Below are 10309 nucleotides of genomic sequence, written 5' to 3' on the forward strand. Positions count from 1 at the left end.
TGACTGACACAGTAAGAAAATCATATTCGGAGTTTGCTCCGAGTAACGTCGAGTTGCGGGTAGACAACCGACGCCTGAGCTCATGGCCTGCATTAGGAACAGGCATGCATCATAAATTTGCACATTTGATTGTGGTTGTTTCCTGTTCATTCTTTCTGCTATGTGTTATTTGATTATTGTTAATCTTCTATTTTCTGATTTTGTCTGTATTTTTAGAATTATATGACTTAACTTTCTCTAAAGCTTAGAATAAGCTAGTAAAGTTAGGAAAAATAGTCATGGAAAATAGTGTAGGAACGACATTGATCTCAAAGAAAGATGCCAAGAAAGAGTTATTTTAGAGCCCGCGATACGAAAGTAGTCGAGAGACTTAGCAAGCGAGTTGTTACGATAGAGCAAGAACTCTAGATTTCAAGAAATGCGTTTTCACGATGCCACCTTACTGGGAACCATATAGGTTCTCACCCCTTCTTTTTTCCTTTTCCCCACAGATGGAGGATTTCGTTTTGACTACCGCCACTGGAGATATACTCAGAGAGGTACCAGAGAAGTATGTGTTGTCAGACCATACAGAAGATGTTCGAGACTAGTCCTGAGAAGATTCCTGCAGTGTTGTGTCCCGATGGTGAAAAGAATGTAGGATAGATGATCTTTATTTCTTAGACTTTGATTTCCTTCACCTTTGTAGCATTTTTGAGGGATAGGACTTGATATTTTCTTTTCTTTTATTAGTCCGGGCACTAGTTTAGGGATTTTCTATATGAACCAGGTATTTGGAAAGTTGTCAGTTGTATATACGTCTATATACTAGTGTTAAACCCGTGCGATGCACGGACTTACATTTTAATTTGACATGTTAAATCAAAAATAATATTTGTAAATCATAAATTTCCCGAGTTTAGTATAACATTATTATCGTCATTATATAATAAAGTACTGAATATGCTGTTTTATCTTTACTCAAAGTAAAATGCAAATGGAACAGTTTAAAGCCTATAATATTCTTGAACCATAAAGAAAGAGACTTGAAAAAATAAGAACATATATAACTGTAATAGTACTATGTTAGTTTTACACTAAACTTTATATCAAAAGGCTAATGAAAATTTATCGAAAACATAGTATTTTACTAACCTCATTAGAAAAGCAATTGGCATATGATGTTGTGTTCCCTATTACATATTTCATTTCAAGTCTGAAAGTAGAGTTATAGATAAATTAGTTATATCTACAGTAAATATTTGTACAAAAGTGTAATCATAACATATTATTAAAATGAAAATACTATTTTTCTTAGCTAAATATTATTAAAAACTTCTTTGAACACAACATTTGTTGTTGATGACTTTGGATTGTCGTCTTCGTCCAAAATTAGAACCTTGAGGCTCCTGTGACTCTTAACTCTTGACAAAACAATGTAAAGTTGTCCATGGGTGAACACTGATTTTAGCAAGTAAAGTCCTATATGTGATAATGATTGACCCTGACTCTTATTGATGTCATTGCAAAGCACATTGTTAATGAAAATTGTCTCCGTTGGAACTTAAATGGCAATCCTGAATCTGAAGGGATCAAGTTCATTCTTAGAATGTACACTTTGTCGCCAATATTTCTACCGGTCACTACCGTCGCTCCAATTACGTTGTTGCCAAGTTTGTTAACTATTAACCTTGTCCCGTTATATAAAACTGAAGTCTGGTCTATGTCTCGCAGTAGCATTATAATGACTCCTGGCTTCAAAGTCAACTTGTGGTTGGGTAGTCCCAAACATTTGATGTCATTTAGGAACTCTGGTGTGAACCACTCTTGTTGTACATTTTCATTCTCATCAGCTTGATATGTTGTGTCAGAACTTAGATATTCCTTTTCCATCCTTAGAAAGATTGTCCAGACGAAGTCGTTTACCTTCTTGACACTCTCAAGCGTTGGTGTAAGAATTGCCTTACTCTAAAAATACCTGTAATCTAACATGTTTTGCAACAAATTTGGATATGCAAAGTATACCGAATGAGATAGAGGATCATCAGTAGTTGTAATCAGTAGATTATCTATAATGTTAACTTCTGACTCATCACCAACAACAGAACCAATATTTCTATTTCCAACATCAAGTATCTAATTAGCAAATCTGTTCATTTCACCATCTTGTTTATCCGAAGAAGACATTAGAAGCCTTATATTTGTATGCAGCTTCAGAACCTTACAGAATGACCACAGATGTGATGAGTTAATAGCTGATGATAATATATCGTGTCTACTCCCTTTTGAAATTACCGAAAATATTTGTCTCAAATCACCTCCGCTCCTAGAACCACAACCTTACCACTAAATAGTTGATGTGTCTTATGTTGATCAGTAACTAACATAAAATTTCTGAGCGTTTGATCAAGTGCTTCAAAGCACATTTTATTGAGCATTGGAGTTTCATCCTAAATTATTAAGCTACTTTGGATGAGCAAGTCATCCTTCAAATTTCCATGCTTGATGTTGCAAGTAGATTCATCAATAATTATAATGGGCATTGAAAATCTAGAATGAGCCGTTCTACCACCACGTAGGAAAAAAGACGCAATTTTCTGGTTGTGACATTTAAAACAATCTTTTCTCTAGACCGAATAGCAGAAGAAAGTCCATTCCAAATAAATGTCTTACCACACCCACCATACCCATAAACGAAGTAAAATCCACTAGAGTCTGCAATAACAACATTGACTATCTCACCGAATATTAACCTTTGCTCATGAGTCATCTTTTGTTTCGTATATAAGTTTGTATGAGTTAACTCATTTGTGTTATATGCTAACTCATCCTCTATTAGCTTATTCTGAAAAAGGCGAATATCACACAAATCAAGATATGTCATTAATAGATAGTCTCTTAAAGATCTCACATTGCTGTTGAGTATCTTCTCAATCTCAATAAGGCAGAGGTTTTTCAATTCATCATTAGTCATATTTAGTCCTAGCAAAAGCACATGATGGTTTTATGAATATTTAATAAGTAATTCTAAAATAAAGACTATTAATATTATTAAAGGTAAAGTATATTTTTTGTCCCTGAAGTTTGGCAAAAGTTTCAAAAATAACCTTAAGTTTTATTTTGTTTCAATTTTGTCCCAGAAGTTTTCGATTTGCATTAGATATATCCTCGACGGCTAAATTTTCAAAAAATTTAAGACCAATCTAACAATAGTGCATGAAAATTATGCATGATTTTCTTGTGTTGATGGTTGTTCTTATGAAATTGTTGTTGAATTGGTTTTAAATTTTTTGAAAAATTAGCCGTCAACGATATATTTGATGCAAATCGAAAATTTTTGGGATAAAATTGAAACAAAATAAAACTTAGGAGTATTTTTGAAATTTTTGTCAAACCTTAGGAATAAAAAGTATACTTTACCCTATTATTAATAAAAATAAAAGTAATAAGAGAGTACAATCTTGATATAGAAAAAAAAGACCTAGTGAAATACCTTGATTTTTCAATGCTTTTCTCCTCTCATATAGTATTCCATCAGCTAATAATGTTCAAGTTACATTCCAAACACGATATGGTTTGCTAACGCTATTAGATATTAGTAGCATCACAAATCGTAACAACTTAAAATTAAAAATTAACAACTTAAACAAATAATAATAATTTATAATTTAAAAGGGTAATATGCAAATAACTTAAAATTTAAAAAGTAACAACTTAAACAAATAGTAAATTAACTTGTGGTAGATGATAAATGAGAAAAGGGGGATGAATGTATGAAGGGAAACATATGTGACTAAGATTAAATTTTGGAGGATAATTATCAAAAGTGTAATTATTTGATAATTGGTTTTTATTGTACTAGATAAAGCAGATAATTAGTATAAGAAATATCGGTGTCATATATTATTTCAGTTTTAAAATATCTCTAAAATATTTTGGTGAAGTTAAATTGATCCAGAAATACTAGTAAAAATTTTTTAGCGAATAAATTTGGACCAGTAATTAAATATTATCATTAAGGAGTACCATTTTGTCCTATATGAACAAATATTTTATTGGAAAATTATTTTTATATTTTATATGAGCCCGCCTCGTTAAGTCAGGTGAACCGTAATTCTTAGATTTTGTAAATTTTAATAGTAAAAAATCTAAAATATTATACTACGAAAAATTGGATTCTTACCCATAACATTATCCTTTTGACAAATAAGGCTAATCTTATTGCAAAAATCAATTTCATTTTTGTATGGATAATTTTGTGGTAAAAACTCATGCAGTTATTTTCATCTGAAACTGTTAATTAAAAATTGTTAGATAATTTGACATATTTAATTAAATTATTATCTAACGAATTTTCAACTATCTTTACATGAAGAGAAATTTTTGGGACCAACAATTTTTAGTATTTTTAGCTATCATTTGCCCAGCACAAACACTAAATTATTATTTTACTAATTTATGTGTGCAAATTCTAAAAAATATGAGTATAAATTGTATTGATTCATGTATACAAACTGTATTAATTTATATGTGTAAATTTCTAGTAAATATAAGTGTAAATTATATATTTTTTATGTGTAAAACGTATGTAAATATAAGTACAAATTATTGTTAATTAAATACGGACAAAAAATAATAATATTTACTTATTATATAGGATTGCTCCTACATAAAAACACTGCATGTGAGTATTCACATAGTTTAGCAAGCATTTGTAATTTATGTGGATAAAAATAGTTATTTTTTTTTTAAAATAATGTTAAAAAAAAGCTTATTATTGTTTCAATTTTCAACAATATATTAGAATAATTATAAATTTAAGAAGAGAATATTATTTATTAGATCCTTGTCATTGCTGCTAGGGTTCGCATTCATCTTAGTATTCCGACTTCTGAGATTTGAGATTTGAGATTTGAGGATTGAGGGAAATGGCCGGTTTACCTGCTAAGCTTCGTATTCAACCCACGGACGTCAAAGCCGCCGCCATGTGGGGTGTCGCCGCTGCCACCGGTGGTCTCTACCTAATTCAGGTCAACATCCCTTCTCTCTATTTCTATCGCCATCTCGTTCATATTTTCATTTATTAGATCATGTCTTTTTTCAAGAATTTCTGCAAATGTAATTTAATTACCTGGTTTTGCTTAGATTCAATTATAGATTTTCTCATTCTGATATGAAATTCCGTTCTCGATCCACTGTTTCCAACATCAATTTCGAAACAACTCTGCCCTTATATTCCTTTTTATTCATTCTGTTTTCAATTGCTTCTTCGAGTAGTCTCACTTGTGGATTCCACATGAAATAGTGAATCGCATCTGAATCTCTGTGCACAACGCTGTTGTATACCGTTCTTGTAATTTAGATTTGTGAGTGAATACAGATTTCAGTTTGTAATCTCATTCAATTTTTCATAAACAATGAAGCCATTGTTTTGCATGTCTGTTCCTCGCTGTGTTTGCAAGCTGGGATATAGATAGGTAGGTGGGTTTAGCTTCTTTAGCATTTGCTCGTTGAAGCTAGTATGAAGAATTGAAGATACACTTTTGTCTTAATCTGATTTTAATTCATTCTATGGTCTCTTCTTCTCTTCTTTTGGTTCTGACGTTTCAATAAGATATGTAGGTATCAGTACAATAGTTTACCCACGGTGTTTCTTTGAATTTTCGGTTAGTGCCTTGGATTATATATATATTTGAATTTGACAAGTTTCTGTATGGTTTTATGGTGTACCAAACAAGATTGACAGGTAGTTTAATCTGTAGTTTTATTTGTATGGCAGTGGAAATCTTCTGTGTTACAAGTTTCCAACAAAAACTGTCTCATATGATCTGCTTTCGATTGCATTGTTGTTGGATTCAACATTCTCTCTTCAATCTTCATTGAAGCGAGCATACATAATGAGCTTTTAGGGAATGTGGAAGTGTCTCCGAAATCCATATAATATGCTCTTTAATAGACCTGTTTGTCAAGGCCAGTTGCTCGAGTCTTAATTAGTGTTTGTTTAGTTTTTCCAAACTTCTTTTTAGATATCCTTCTTCTCTTATTGTTATGGATGGCTCTACATTTTTGTAGTTTTGTGTCAAAATTGTGGCATTTTGCTTCTCCAAGCATGGTTGTGCAACTTCTAATGTATCTTTGTTTGAATGATTTACAGCCCTGGGGCTGGTTGAAGAAGACCTTCTTGGAGAAGCCAGAGCCTGAGCAGAAATGAGTTAGGCTATTAGAATATGGATTTGAAATCTTGATCATGCTGAGGATGGATAACTCAATAACAGTTGAATAATGTTATTTTTTGCTGAGATCTTCTCTCACTTGTTCCTGGCATTATGAGATTGATTTGGATATAAATTTTTATTGTGTCCTCGTTGTTTTTACGGGAGAGTTTGTTATAAATTGTCGTCCTTTTTTCTTCACGGTTTCACTTTCATGTTGAACTAGTCAAGATTGCATTCTTTTCTGAGCATAACAAAGACTTCAGAAACGTATATAAAAAGTTGAAAGATTAAGCTCAAGAGACGGGTAAAAGTGTTGGAAACACTAGGCAAGTGGTATTGTGTGATTGATTGTGGATTGCTGGCCTCCTCTGTAAAATGAATTATCTGTTCTTGGAGTTTCATATTCTGGCCCAGTTGAATTCTTTTCTTTTCTCTCTCTCTCTCTTTTTTTTTAATTGTTGGTACCATGTGGGAATTGAACTGGGTACATGGGAGAGGGGAACACCTAACCACCTAAGGTGATGCCAATTGGGTTACTCCAAGTTGGCCCCAGTCGAATTATAAACTGGCTCATTTTTTTTCTTATGGAAAAAAATATGGAAAAAATTTTGGTGTAGTGCAATGAAATGGACATATGTAACAAATTTTTACTGCTATGGTGTCAGTTCAAAAGGCAGCATGCGTTTTACCCATTTCATTTGTTTTTTATTTATTTTTTTGCATGAAATTAAATAAACACAGCCTGCCTTTTGCTTTTTTTTTGCTGTTTTTCAATTTTTTATTTGTTATTTATTTATTTTTTTGTATGAAACTAAATAAACGCAGCCTTTTTGCTGTTTTTCAATTTTTTATTTGTTTTTTATTTATTTTTTTGCATGAAATTAAATAAACGCAGCCTGCGTTTTGCTTTTTTGCTGTTTTTCAATTTTTTTTTGTTGCGTTTTGGTCCAAACGCGCCCGCGTTTGTTGAGGGCACTATATTCAATTTTTTTTGGAATTATCAAAATGCAGCTTGCGTTTTACTTTTATGTGTCAACTTTTTATTTTTCAGCCCATAAAACATAGGTTGTGATTTTGAAGCTTAGAACTTTTTTCTCGAAAGCTTAAAATGTAGGTTGCGTTTTGCTTGGAAAAAATATTTTAATTAAGAGTGTCAGAAATTAATTTGGTTATGGATAAAAGAATAGTGATAAACTTATATATGGATGCATGGTGTGTTGTCCACAAATGTAGACCTGCGTCGATCAGAAACCTGCAAAATGCAGGTAATGTTTTAGGGTTTAGGGTTTAGGATTTAGGGTAATCAACAATCTGCAGCTGTTGTAAAATGCAGGTTGCGATTGGGGGGGACAGGAACTAGCTTGCGAAACGTGTCTTGCATGCCGACCGGAACAGCTGTTGACCAACATGGGACGGCGCAAAACGCAGGCTGCGTTTGTCAACGTAGCAGAGCCAAACGGAAGTTGCGTTTTGCAGGCTTGCTAGCTGCATGCGCGCCACGTGTTCTCAAAGGGTGTTCAGCTTGGTCCATAAAAACGAAAACGCAGATAGGAAGGAGAGCAAAGTAAAAAACGAGTTACTGAAAAGCAAGGTGAGGAAGAGTTGAAGGAGAGGGAGGAAGCAAGAGTTAACAGTGAAAAAACAGTGTTGTTGAAGAAGTGTATAGTACATACAAAAAAAATGGTGCGTGATTTTACCAAATTGAAAGAATATATTATTGAGTATTTGGATCATCCTCAATTGGTAAGTAATTTTTTTTAATATTTAACAATAAATATATATATATATATTTAGTCGAATTTTGTTTATTTGTGTTGTAATTAGTAGTATTGTGGTTATTAATATTATTATTACTAATAGTACATTGTTATTTATTTCTCATTACAGTTTAAATTTTTTAATACTGTTATTATGTTATTATTATTATTATTAGGCAAATTATTCTCTGTATTGTTAGTGTTAGTTACGTTGTTGTGATTATTATTATTATTATTATTATTATTATTATTATTATTATTATTATTATTAATAATGATAATAATAATAATAATAATACTGTTTAGTAAATAGTTTTTTTTAACAATGTTTAATTAAAAAGAAATTTATTATGTTTAATACTGTATTAATATTTTCTAATAATAAGTGATACTGTTTGTTAATAAAATATCGTTTAGGATATAGATAATATAATAAATGGTTATTATTATTGTTATCATTGTTATATTTGAGTAATTATTATTATAATTAGTATATTATTATTATTTGTTTAAAATACTGGTTATGATAGTGAAAATAAGTTATTATTAATTTTTAATAATTAATAATACTGTTTAATAAATAATAGATAAATATTTATAATTTTTTAATAATTTATTATTATGTTTGAAGATAATAATAATAATAATACCGTTTAAATATTGTTGCTAATTTTTTTTGAACAAATTATTAACTGATATTATTTAGAATTTAATAATTTTTTTTTTTGTAGGTTATCAGAAATTTTTGCCCAGAAAATTGGATCTGTTAGATACTTTTAACGAGGTAGCTGCAACGGCACTGGAATTGATTGGGTTTCAATACGTTTCGCGAGTAGGCGAAATGAGAGGTCACTCTGCATTACTGAGTGCTTTGGTGGAACGCTGGAGGCCGCAGACTCACACATTTTATCTTCCGGTCGGTGAAGTGACGTTGACGCTGGAAGATGTGAGCTATATTCTTGGTCTCCTGATTAATGGGGAGGCCGTTACGGGTAGATCAGATAGCAGTCACCAGTTTTTGTTGGAGAACTGCATTGCGTGTTTTGGTCAGGAGCCCGGTCCTGAAGATCACGTGTTGGGGAAGGTTAATATTACTTGGGTCCGGCGGTGCAGAGACACTGAGTCGTGTGATACTCAGGAGTCTCTTGAGTGGTACGTCCGGGCGCATATTTTCTGCGTGCTTGATGAACGGATTTTTGCTAGTAAAGAATTCACAATAAATTCTCGTTGCTAGTATAGTTTCTAAACCAACAAAGAATCCTTTCATACAAAAATTTGGTTGTTACAAATAACAAACCCAATAAAAATAAACCGAAGTATTTAAACCTCGGGTCGTCTCTCAAGTAATTGCAGGGAAGTGTAGTTTATTATTGGTTGTGGAAAAGTATCTTTTTGGGTTTTTGAAATAAGGAACAAGGAAATAAAATGGCAAGAAATTAAATTAATAACTAAGAAAACTCTTGGCAAGGTATGAAAATTAGAAGTCCTATCCTAATTATCCTTATCAATTGCGATGAGAATTGTCCATTGCACCCACTTAGTTAACCTCTAACTATGAAGGAAAGTCAAGTGAATAAATCAATTTGATTCCTCAAGTCCTAGTCAACTCTTAAGGAAAGACTAGCTTTAGAGGGATCCAAATTAACTAGCAAATTTCAATCATCAATCAACAAAGGAGTTTGATAACTCAAGAGTCTCCAATTACTCAACCGAAGCCAAAAGGAGAGAAATCTACACTAAAATCTAACTAAGCATTTTCTCAAACACTTGGGAGGCATAACATAAAAACATAGAAATTAATAAAAGATGATAAAATCCAAAACAACCATTTGCAAGCATCAATAACATAAATTGAAGAAAGCAATCATAAATATGAAATACCTCAAATTGCATTAAATAGAAAATCAATTCTAACATGGAGTTCATAAACCAAATTGGGAAAATAAATAAATCAACAAGAGATAAATAAACTAGAATGCTAGAGCAAATAAGAGTAGAAGAGAAACTAAATTGAAATAGAGTAAAAATATAAAATTGAAAATAGCTAAACTTAAGAATCCTAAAACCTAGAGAGAGGAGAGAGCCTCTCTCTCTAGAAACTACATCTCAAACCTAAAATTATGTGAATGAATGTTGAGTTGTCAATGGATGAATGATTCCCCCACTCTGCAGCCTCTAATATGTGTTTTTCAGGCTTGGAACTGGGCCAAAAGGAGCCCAGAAATCGCTCTCAGCGCTTTCTGCAATTTCTGAACGTGACGCATGTCACACGTACGCGTACGTCACGCGTACACGTCGCTTGGCAAAAATCCTTGTCACGCATACGCGTCAGTCACGTGTACGCGTCAGTCACGCGTA

At 32.1% G+C, this 10309-nt stretch overlaps 1 long non-coding RNA gene across 2 annotated transcripts; it reads left to right on the top strand.

Moving 5' to 3' along the window:
* Window positions 1–4816: 4816 nt before the first annotated feature.
* Window positions 4817–9206, top strand: LOC140183324 (uncharacterized). 2 transcript variants are annotated; one of them, XR_011879319.1, is made up of 3 exons: window positions 4817–5009; window positions 6134–7937; window positions 8683–9206. It is a non-coding gene; the product is annotated as an uncharacterized lncRNA (long non-coding RNA). The 2 variants fall into 2 exon arrangements; XR_011879320.1 differs by having other exon boundaries at window positions 6134–7877.
* Window positions 9207–10309: the final 1103 nt, after the last annotated feature.

Source organism: Arachis hypogaea, chromosome 20 (genome assembly GCF_003086295.3).
Source record: "Arachis hypogaea cultivar Tifrunner chromosome 20, arahy.Tifrunner.gnm2.J5K5, whole genome shotgun sequence".
NCBI lineage: Eukaryota > Viridiplantae > Streptophyta > Magnoliopsida > Fabales > Fabaceae > Arachis > Arachis hypogaea.